The following is an 11410-nucleotide window of genomic DNA, read 5'->3' on the forward strand; positions in this document are numbered from 1 at the left end:
AAGGAAGGAAGGAAGGAAGGAAGGAAGGAAGGAAGGAAGGAAGGAAGAGAGAGAGAGAGAAAGAAAAAGCAATTTGGAGGTTCTCCTATCCTGACGAATCCATCATAGTGAAATTCTTCTTCTTTCAGACAAGATCATTATGATAAACCAATAAGAAAACACCTTATTATGATCAGACTGCTCAAGTTTTCTAGAAACCAGGAGCTGTTTAAACACGTTTTTTAAAAACTTGCTTTAAAGTTTATATGAGATGAATACCTGGAGTCTTACATAACTCAATTATATCTCTTCATGTCTAGTATTTTGTTTGTTTGTTTTGTTTTGTTTTGAGACAGTGTTTCCCTGTTGTTGCCCAGGCTAGAGTGTAATGGTGTAATCTTGGCTCACTGAAACCTCCGCCTTCCAGGTTTAAGCGATTCGCTTGCCTCAGACTCCCGAATAGTTAGGATTACAGGCATGCACCACCAAGCCTGGCTAATTTTGTATTTTTAGTAGAGACAGGGTTTCTCCATGTTGGTCAGGTTGGTCTCCAACACCTGACCTCAGGTGATCCGCCCACTTCCACCTCCCAAAGTTCTGGGATTACAGGTGTGAGCCACAACGCCCGGCGTGTAGTAAAGTTTTAAATAGCCTTGTTTTAGTAGTTTAGTATACAAATGTTATTTCAAAAGAAACATATACTTGCAAAAGGATAAGCTCAACATAATTTTAGCTGATAAAAATACTTTTGAATATATATGTGCAAGTATACATAAGTAAATATGAATATAGGTTTAATACACATAATTTAGTAAATATTTAAATATATAAGTAAGTACATATGTATGTTAGTATAGAGGAGTGCATGTGTATATCAGGAATGAGAGAACAAATGCCAGTACATGGAATATTAACCTTGCAAATGATTCCAGAAATGTTCTTATTGTTCCATTAATGCATAACAGACCTAGACGTAGACATACACTAACATGTACCCAAATTGATGAAAACTAGTAAAAAATTCCAGGGATGGGATGTTTGCCCTCTCTTTGCAATCGGAACAATGGCTCTAATTTTCAGAGCAAATAATTTTCCAGGCCATTTCTTAAGAAATATTGTGCAATATGTACCCTGTTCGGTTTTTCGGTACATCCTCATTTCTAACTTTCCATGTCTGCTTTAGCTTGTGAAACCAAACAATCAATGATTACAAAAATGTCTGGCAAATGGTAGTATTCAATATAAAACAAAATTGACAGTGAAATTTTATCCAAAATGCTAATCTTCTATTTTGCCTATTGCCTAACATACAGTTTATAGCTGACTTCACTACTGTCTATTTGATTCCTATAGTGAGTACTAAAAAAGCTGTATTACCTTATAGGACTAACAATATAAATATGTAGTGTCGTTTTGAATGTCTATCTTTCATTTTGTCAAATATGTTCAAATGGAGTCAGATAAAAACACAGTATCTACCATAGTTGTGACTTAAGATTTGGGCTTCAATTTGCTCCAAGAAATACACTCTGAATTTTCTTTCTGTGGTGCATTCTGGAGAGTAGACACAAATTGTATAGAACTGGGCAATGTTAATAGAAGAGAAGAGTCTTCAGCAAGACTCAGAATAAAGAGTGTATTTGAATAAAGAATAGCTCTGCATAGTATTTTTTACCCATGAGAGGTGGCTAAAGACAACAACTCAAAATATCTTTTATCATGAGTAACAAAATAGTATTGTTTAATTTGCATACTTACAAAGACCTATGGCCAAATTGGTGATGATAGCACAGATAGCTGTGCACCAATCACATCTACTGCAATCAGATCAGTTTATTAGTTTTGCAAGATTTATGTATATATAAAACCTCAACCTAACGCATAGTGAATAATGGAGCCAACTTACAGACAAGTCATATCTGAGACTCACATGTTAGGGTTTACTTAGGATACAAAAGTTATTCTTAGCTTTCATGGTTCTATGCCACTTGCTCCCAATAGAGAGATGCATTGTGCTTTTTTCCTCTCTAAAACCTGGATGGTGGAGTTTCTGGCTGAAGGCATTATAACTTACTCTGACAAGAACCAGCCTGTTAGACCTAATACTTAGTAGTATCCTAAGCAGCTGTTAGGAATAGAGCATTCATACCAGAAGGGACCAGGTCATCATGGCAGAAATTCACCTAGATATTAGGTATTGTATTTTTTTACTCTATCCCATGTAGGTGTGGTATATATTCATGTGAAAATGTATGTAGGTCCACTTATCTTATAATCTTTCAGTGTGCTGAATAATTCTGTAAAAATTATGAGCAACTTGGAAAAGGTAGCACTTTGTATTGACAGTACCATCTCAAAGTGGTGCAGGGTATGTGAGGTCTTTGATTAAGTTCATGACATTCAAAGAGGCCCCTCAATCTAGACTCTCCTGTTGTTTGTTGCAGACATTATTCTCGTTGTAATAATTATTTCCTCCATTAAACATGATAGATTTTTCCTTATTTATTTCGCATGTGACCTCATAAATAGAAAGATATACTTGCAAGGCTTCTTGAGAAGGGAATTGATACCAAGAATAAATCATAGTTTCTTAATTCAAGAACTCAGAATAGAAATCCTTCAAGGAAATCGTATCAGATACAACATCCTAGTGTGTTGGCTCCAGATTCTGCTAGTGTTAATAAAAATTTGACTTGTTCATAACAAGTGAATTTCTATAGCTTTTGAAATTAAATGGACATATAATGAAATATATAGTGGACAAATAATTCTTTTGGGTTACTAATGCCAAAAACTTAACTCCTCTTAGACTTATTTCTTTTTTTTATTTTACTTTAGGTTCTGGGGTACATGTGCAGATCACGCAGGATTGTTGCATATGTACACACAGGGCAATGTGGTTTGCTGCCTCCATCCCACCGTCACCTACATCTGGCATTTCTCCCCATGTTATCCCTCCCTGACCTCTCCACCCCCTCCGCTGTCCCTCCCTTGGCCCCCCACCAACAGACCCCAGTGTGTGATGCTCCCCTCCCTGTGGCCATGTATTCTCATTGTTCAACACCCACCTATGAGTGAGAACATGCGGTGTTTGATTTTCTGTTCTTGCATCAGTTAGATGAGAATGATGGTTTCCAGATTCATCCATGTCCCTACAAAGGACACAAACTCATCATTTTTTATGGCTGCCTAGTATTGCATGGTGTATATGTGCCACATTTTCCTTGTCCAGTCTACCATCGATGGACATTTGGGTTGGTTCCAGGTCTTTGCTATAGTAAACAGTGACGCTATGAACATACGTGTGCATGTGTCTTTATAACAGAATGATTTATAATCCTTTGGATATATACCCAGTAATGGGATTGCTTCATCAAATGGAATATCTATTTCTAGGTCCTTGAGGAAGCTCCACACTGTCTTCCACAATGGTTGAACTAGCTTACACTTGCATTAACAGTGTAAAAGTGTTCCTATTTCTCCACATCCTCTCCAGCATCTGTTGTCTCCAGATTTTTTAATGATCAGCATTCTAACAGGCGTGAGGTGGTATCTCAATGTGGTGCTCATTTGCGTTTCTCTAATAATCAGTGATGATGAGCATTTTTTCATATGTTTGTTGTACTCATATGTGTCTTCTTTTGAAAAGTGTCTGCTCATATCCTTCTCCCATTTTTGGGTAGGTTCTTTTGTTATTTCTTGTAAATCTGTTTTAGTTCTCTGTAAATTCTTGATATTAGCCCTTTTTCAGATGAGTAGATTGCAAAAATTTTTCCCATTCTGTTGGTTGCTGGTTCACTCTAATGATTGTTTCTTTTGCTGTATAGAACTCTGGAGTTTAATTAAATACCATTTGTCTATTTTGGCTTTTGTTGCCAGTGCTTTTGGTGTTTTAGTCATGAAGTCCTTGCCTATGCCTATGTCCTCAATGGTATTGCCTAAGTTTTCTTCTAGGATTTTTTTATAGTGTTAGGTCTTACATTTAAGTCTTTAATACAAGGAGTAATTTTAGTGTAAGGTGTCAGGAAGGGGTCCAGTTTCTGCTTTCTGCACACTGCTAGCCAGTTTTCCCAGCACCATTTATTAAACAGGAAATGCTTTCCCCATTGCTTGTTTTTGTCAGGTGTGTCAAGGACCAGAGGGTTGCAGATGTATGACATTGCCTGCAAGGCCTCTGTTCTGTTCCATTCGTCTATTTCTCTGTTTTGGTACCAGTACCATGCTGTTTTGATTACTGTAGCTTTGTAGTATAGTTTGAAATCAGGTTGTGTGATGTCTCCAGCTTTGTTCTTTTTGCTTGGGATTGCCCTGACTATGTGGGCTCTCTTTGGTTCCATCTGAAGTTTAAGGTGGTTTTTTCCAGTCCTGTGAAAGGTTATTGGTAGCTTGATGGGAATAGCTTTGAATCTATAAATTACTTTGGGCATTATGACCATTTTCTCAATATTTATTCTTCCTAACCATGAGCATGGAATGTTTCTCCATTTGTTTGTGTCCTCTCTTATTTCCTTGAGCAGCAGTTTGTAGTTCTCCTTGAAGCGGCCCTTTACATCCTTTGTTAGTTGTATTCCTAGATATTTTATTCTCTTTGTAGCAATTGTGAATGGGAGTTCACTCATGATTTGGCTCTCTGTTAGTCTGTTATTGGTGTATAGGAATGCTTGTGATTTCTGCACATTGATTTTGTATACTAAGAATTTGCTGAAGTTGCTTATCAGTTTAAGGAGATTTTGGGCTGAGATGATATCATCTTCTAAATATACAATCATGTCGTCTGCAAATAGAAACAATTTGACTTCCTCTTTTCCTAATTAAATACCCTTGATTTTTTTTTTCTTGCCTAATTGCTCGGGCTAGAACTTACAATAGTATATTGAATAGGAGTGGTGACAGAGGGCATACTTGTCTAGTGCCAAATTTCAAAGGGAATGCTTTTGAGATATGTCCCTTCAATACCTAGTTTATTGAGAGCTTTTAACATAAAAGGGCTGTTGAATTTTGTCAAAGGCCTTCTCTGCATCTATTGAGATAATCATGTGATTTTTGTCTTGGTTCTGTTTATGTGGTGGATTACTTTTATAGACTTGTGTATGTTGAACCAGCCCTGCATCTCTGGGATGAAGTCTACCTGATCGTGATGGATAAGCTTTTTGATGTACTGTTGCAGTCGGCTTGCCAGTATTTTATTGAAGATATTTGCATCTATGTGCATCATGGATATTTGCCTGAAGTTTTCATTTTTGTTGAGTCTCTGCCAGGTTTTGGTATCAGGGTGAAGTTGGTCTCATAAAATGATTTGGGAAGGATTCCCTCTTTTTGAATTGTTTGGAATAGTTTCAGAAGGAATTGTACCAGCTCCTCTTTGTACGTCTGATAGAATTCAGCTGTGAACCCACCTGGACCTGGGTTGTTTTTTTTTTTGTTTGTTTGTTTTTGGTTGGTAGGCTATTAATTTCTGCCTCAACTTCAGCCCTTGTTATTGGTCTGTTCAAGGTTTCAACTTCTTCCTGGTTTAGGCTTGCGAGGATGCAAGTATCCAGGAATTTATCAATTTCTTCCAGGCTTACTGGTTTATGTGCATAGAATTGTTTGTAGTAATCGCTGATGGTAGTTTGTATTTCTGTGGAGTCAGTGGTGACATCCCCTTTATCGTTTTTCATTGCATCTATTTGATTCTTCTCCCTTTTCTTTTTTATTAATCTGGCTAGTGGTCTGTTTTGTTGAACTTTTCAAAAAACCAGCTCCTGGTTTTATTGATTTTTTGAAGGGTTTTTTGTGTCTCTATCTCCTTCAGCTAAGCTCTGTTCTGATCTTAGTTATTTCTTGTCTTTTGCTAGCTTTTGAGTTTTTTTGATCTTGCTCCTCTAGCTCTTTCAATTTAGATGATAGGGTGTCAATTTTAGATCTTTCCTTGCTTCTCTGTTGGGCATTTATTGCTATAAATTTCCCTCTAGGCATTGCTTTAAATATGTCCCAGAGATTCTGATGCATTGTGTTTTCGTTGTTGTTGATTTCAAAGAAAATCTTTATTTCTGCCTTCATTTCATTGTTTATCCAGTCTACATTCAGAAGCCAGTTGTTCAGTTTTCGTGAAGTTGTGTGTTTCTGAGTTAGTTTCTTAATTCTGAGTTCTAATTTGATTGCACTGTGGTCTGAGAGGCTGCTTGTTATGATTTCCATTTTTTGCATTTGTTGAGGAGTGATATACTTCCAATTATGTGGTCAATTTTAGAGTAGGTGCCATGAGGTGCTGAGAAGAATTTATTCTTAAATATATAATAATGTCACATTTTGGAAAACTTAAAAATAAATAAAATAGGTGCCATTTTTCGATCACTTACTGTGTATTCAGATGGTACTTTATAAATGTTATCTATAGTCTTCACAGTAACCCTTCAATGTAGATATTATTGTTCAAATTTTATGCGAGGGGACATAGAAGCTCAAAAAAGATTAGATCCTCACATAGCTAGTAAATGGCAAAGTCAAGAAACAAATTCAGAGTGTGCAACTAGAAATTTTATTTGTACTATAATTCCATTCCGGTCTAACCATTGCTAAGATACTTTTGTATGTCCATAATATATATATTTTTGTAATTAAGACTTACATAAAGTATATGTTTTTGTAATTAAGACTTGGTTACAGTGTCTTACACTGTAACCAAGAGTAGGAGAAGTGAGTGGGTAGTTGTAAACATTTTTTTCCTGCTATACACAATTAACAAATCTATCTTCTTTATAAAAGATAAATGATTTGATTGCTCAATTTCCAAGTAGATTGTCTTAAACTGAGAAAGCTATCTTTAATTTTAAAGTTAAATATAAGCTATTTTGCAACATATAATGCCTATATTATTTGATGGTCTGCTATGTTTTATATAATGTTTTCTATGTTGCTGCTGTGTCCACCATCATAATTTCAATGACTCCATATTATTGAAGTTTTATTTATATAATTAGGTTAATAGAAAATATTTAATTGCTGCCTATCTTTCAACCACCACTAAATTTTATCTGTTGAACATCATTGGATAGGACATTTATCTGTTTGAAAGAATCAGTTTGTGTCCTAAGAGAGATTCAGAGAAAAGGAAATATTGGCAATGTGCATACTATTTAAAAAGTTTAAAAACTATATGAGAAAAGATTTTTTTTGCCTTAAATGGCTACTTTTCCACATATAATAATTTCATAAATTTATAACTTATTCTATCACATTTTTCTTGGGCTTGGCATGAATTAGAGCACACTAATTTTCTTTTCAGAAGAAAATATAATTAAAACAAAAATTTCATACTGTCTTACAAGCCACAAAAATATTAGTCCACTGAGACTGCCAACACACAAATGTTGCATTAAGTATATTATGCTTAGCTTTGTATACTATTATTTTGGCTATAAATTTTTACAAGTATCAATATTCAGATAACAAGCTATACATTCTACTTTTTCAGATGTTTCCAATCAAAATATGTTTGATGCATTATTCATATAATCATTTTAGTACTTGCCTATGCAAATGTTTATTGGATCATATCTAAAGTTTGATTCATTCAGGGTTTTGCTTATTTTGTTGGATAGATATTAAGCAATATTTCAGATGATATTTGATCTTAAAGCTATATAATATTTAATGTCAATATGCATACAAAATGAAATGCCATGATTTCACACATTGTTATATTTACAGTTACCTAACAGACTGTTTTGAATCAGTTAAAGAGCTCAATTAGCAATTTATATACTGCAAAGTAATTTTATATACTGAAATATAAAAAGACAAGTAAAAGCATTTAATATTTGCTTCTTGAAAATATGTTTCAATAATTGTGTATTTATTTATACAATAAGCTATAGCACAAATAAAAAATCAAAAAGCAATAAAAATCAATTAATTTTACATGAACTTTTTTTTTCAGGTCAAAAGCAAGAGCAAGGTATATCACCAGAGAAATACTAGACAGTTGATTGATTGTTTCGCAGGTATGACCTAGATGCATAACATCAAAATAGTAGTTGTGAAAAATTAATAATAAAATGTTAAATGGCAGAATTAAATAATAGAAAATTAAATAACAGAATGACTAAAAACTAACACGATGTTGACTGATAGCAAAAAGATCACATATACTCTGTTAATTTCTTTTAAATTCAATTTAGAGACCAGTTATAGTATAAGACACAAATTATGTCTTTGTACCCACACATTGTAATGTCATATATTTATAAAATAATTTTCTGAACTACATTGCTGATTACTGTTTCTTCATCTAAAAAAAATTAAATGTCTCGGTTTTCTGTAATCCTTGTATCTATGTGCAATGGCAGACCTGGAATGACACAAGACAGCAGATGGTAAGGGATGATGTTGGTCAGAGTGTCATCCTTGCAATGCCTGGTGGCATGCCCACAAATCAAGATTTCAAGATTACATGTCACTTCTGATACACTGAGACCTTATGGTAGTCAAAGTTCCATGAAATTTAAAAGAAGTCATCCATGTAATGACACTACCCTGGTGTTATTAATATTATACACTTTAGGATGATATTTCCCACTCAAGCATTGTGAACTAGAGTCCACCTGGTACTACTGTGACCTCTACCAGAAATGTCTGGTCCAAAGTTATATACAAGTTTCTAAAATTGTTCACTTGTTTATTTTTCCCATAGCACAAGATTACACAGTGAATTCTGCGGACATTTGCTAAGAAGCCTTGCTCCATCACAATGATCCTCAGTTGAAGTTTTCCGATGGATGATAAAATGGGTCAAAAAAATGTGAATTCCTTGAAGATGTAATAGTAAAAGCAGTATGCTCCAGGTTTGTATATTCTGGCTCTACATGAGATGTCAGCAAAATCATGCTCACAATGATCAATAGAATGACTATTAGTTAAAGTTTGAAACACTCTTGAGAGTTCTAACTTACTGTCTAGGTATAATCATTAATAACCCCCTTTCACTGTAACATTCTGTGTTGAATGAACAATTATTTAGACACTCTACATGCAAGAGCATCTTGAATTTATCTTCTCCATGTTTCATAGCCTGAAACTACAAAGGCCTCTGGTTTCCTGCCTAAGGAGAAATACTATCTCTTTCACGAGTATTCTGGAAGTTTAAAGCAGACCTCAAAGCTTTGATGACTTGCTTTATATATACAAATCCAATTTTAACATCTCAGTCACGTGATAGAGTAGAAGATGGCTTAGCCATTAGAGTAGGACATAACCTAATATTAAATTTCAGCTTTTATATGTAATAGTTGCTGTATATTTTCTCTTAGAGATGGCTTAAACCTTATAACCAACTATATGATTTGTTATTTATAATCTACATTTTCTTACTCCATGTAGTTTTCAAGAAGGCAAGAGGTTTTAATTTTTTTCTAGTTTTGTCACTGTATTTCTTAGTTCTTGAAACAAAGTTTATATAGTAATTGCTTAATAAATATTTGTTAAGAGAAGAGAAATAATGGCTGACTTTGGGTCATGAGTTTTCTTAGTTATGAGAAATAAGTGTGATAATGTGTAACTTTTTGAAATATAATAGCTCCTAAATAACTGTGGATTTTCCTTCTTCCTAAAGCACTTGCAAGCAATGCTTAATATTTTTTTGTTGACAAAAAAGTCTGGCAAATATTTTTGGCTTTTGCCATGATATGTATTTTGTTTAATTTATCTTCTATTATTTTATTATATAAATCATTCTGATTATTTCGTCTTAATTAAAATTTTGCATTTATTAAGATATGGAGAGCAAAGGGAACTCTGTACTTTAAAGAAAGAAGAATCAATGCCATAGATGTTCTTACGGTATTTCCACAAATATGTTCAAAATAAACCAGGTGACGCATTGTACTAAAATATTGCCTCTTAGGAAAATTTGTCAGTCTTACATTTAACTTGTATCTAAAAAAACAAGTCAGAAAATCAGATTAGCATAAAGTTTATGCTCGCTACAGCATTGACAAGGTCTGTTCCAAAAACTAGTTCAGGAGTATAACTCAGACAGTTTTTTCTTTTTTTTTTAAATTTCCAAGGCTATAGAAGAAATATATAAATACACTTTAGTTTCTTTATAAACTGATCTCTGGCATTGTCTAAATCTCTCAGCTTGCCTGTTGTACTACAATTAAAGGTTTGGGGTATAAGTCCTAACTAAGGAGTTTTTCTTCAGTAAAAAATTTCTGAATGGTAAATAGGAAAATATTATTGTAAAAAAAGCAAAGACAAATAGCAAACTCAAAAAATACTGTTTGAAAGGATGCAACAAAGTGCCAATTCTCATAATTTTAGAAATAGAGCAACTCATTCAAACAGGAAAAAAATAATACTGGTACAACAATGCACACATTATATGAAGACATAATGTTTTTTTTTTTTTTGAGATGGAGTTTCACTCATGTTACCCAGGCTGGAGTGCAATGGCGTGATCTCGGCTCACCGCAACTTCCGCCTCCTGGGTTCAGGCAATTCTCCTGCCTCAGCCTCCTGAGTAGCTGGGATTACAGGCACGCACCACCATGCCCAGCTAATTTTTCGTATTTTTAGTAGAGACGGGGTTTCACCATGTTGACCAGGATGGTCTCGATCTCTTGACCTCGTGATCCACCTGCCTCGGCCTCCCAAAGTGCTGGGATTACAGGCTTGAGCCACCGCGCCTGGCCCATAATTTTTTTTTTTTTTTTAAAGAGGTTGTCTGTAAGCATATGAACATAAGGTCAACTTGTGTATAACTAAAGGTTTGAAAGTGAAAATAAGAACAAATTATTTTTACCAATATGGCTTAACAAATGAAAATGTTGCTGATACATAGCACTGTTTTAGGTGCAGGGAAATGTGGGAAAATTGAATACATCCCTATATTTCTGATATTAGAATAACTTTGAACAAATTTTTTACAATAATTTTCAATAATTTAATGCAGAGCACAGTCATCATAATATTTCGTTTTTTATCACCTGCCTTAGAGAATCAACTACATATGTGCACAAGTCACTAGTGAAAAGTTTCCATTGCAACATCACTAGTACCTAGTGATATTAGTTTGTTAAAATACAATGAAACAGCAAATAATCATTCAAAGGAACAGAATAATTGTGTATGCATTGATATAGAATCACATCTAATCTAACTTCATTAAGTTTGATAATAAATGCATATTAATCAATATACATATTAATTGTATTAACATAATTGATTATTATAACATATAACATGTTGCTAATAATTCTACTATAAGTGTTAATCATATTATTATAATTATTTAAATAATGCATGATTATTAATAAAATTAATAATTTGATATAATAAAAATTTAAGGAAAAGTGATTTTTATATGTTACACAGACTATAATGGGTCTTTCATAAGAATTTTTTAATGTATTCATATAACATCCCTAAAATGCATTTTATTCATTTTACA

The sequence above is a fragment of the Sapajus apella genome, unplaced genomic scaffold (genome assembly GCF_009761245.1).
Source record: "Sapajus apella isolate SASKATOON/1434 unplaced genomic scaffold, GSC_monkey_1.0 scaffold5, whole genome shotgun sequence".
NCBI classification, from domain to species: Eukaryota; Metazoa; Chordata; class Mammalia; order Primates; family Cebidae; genus Sapajus; species Sapajus apella.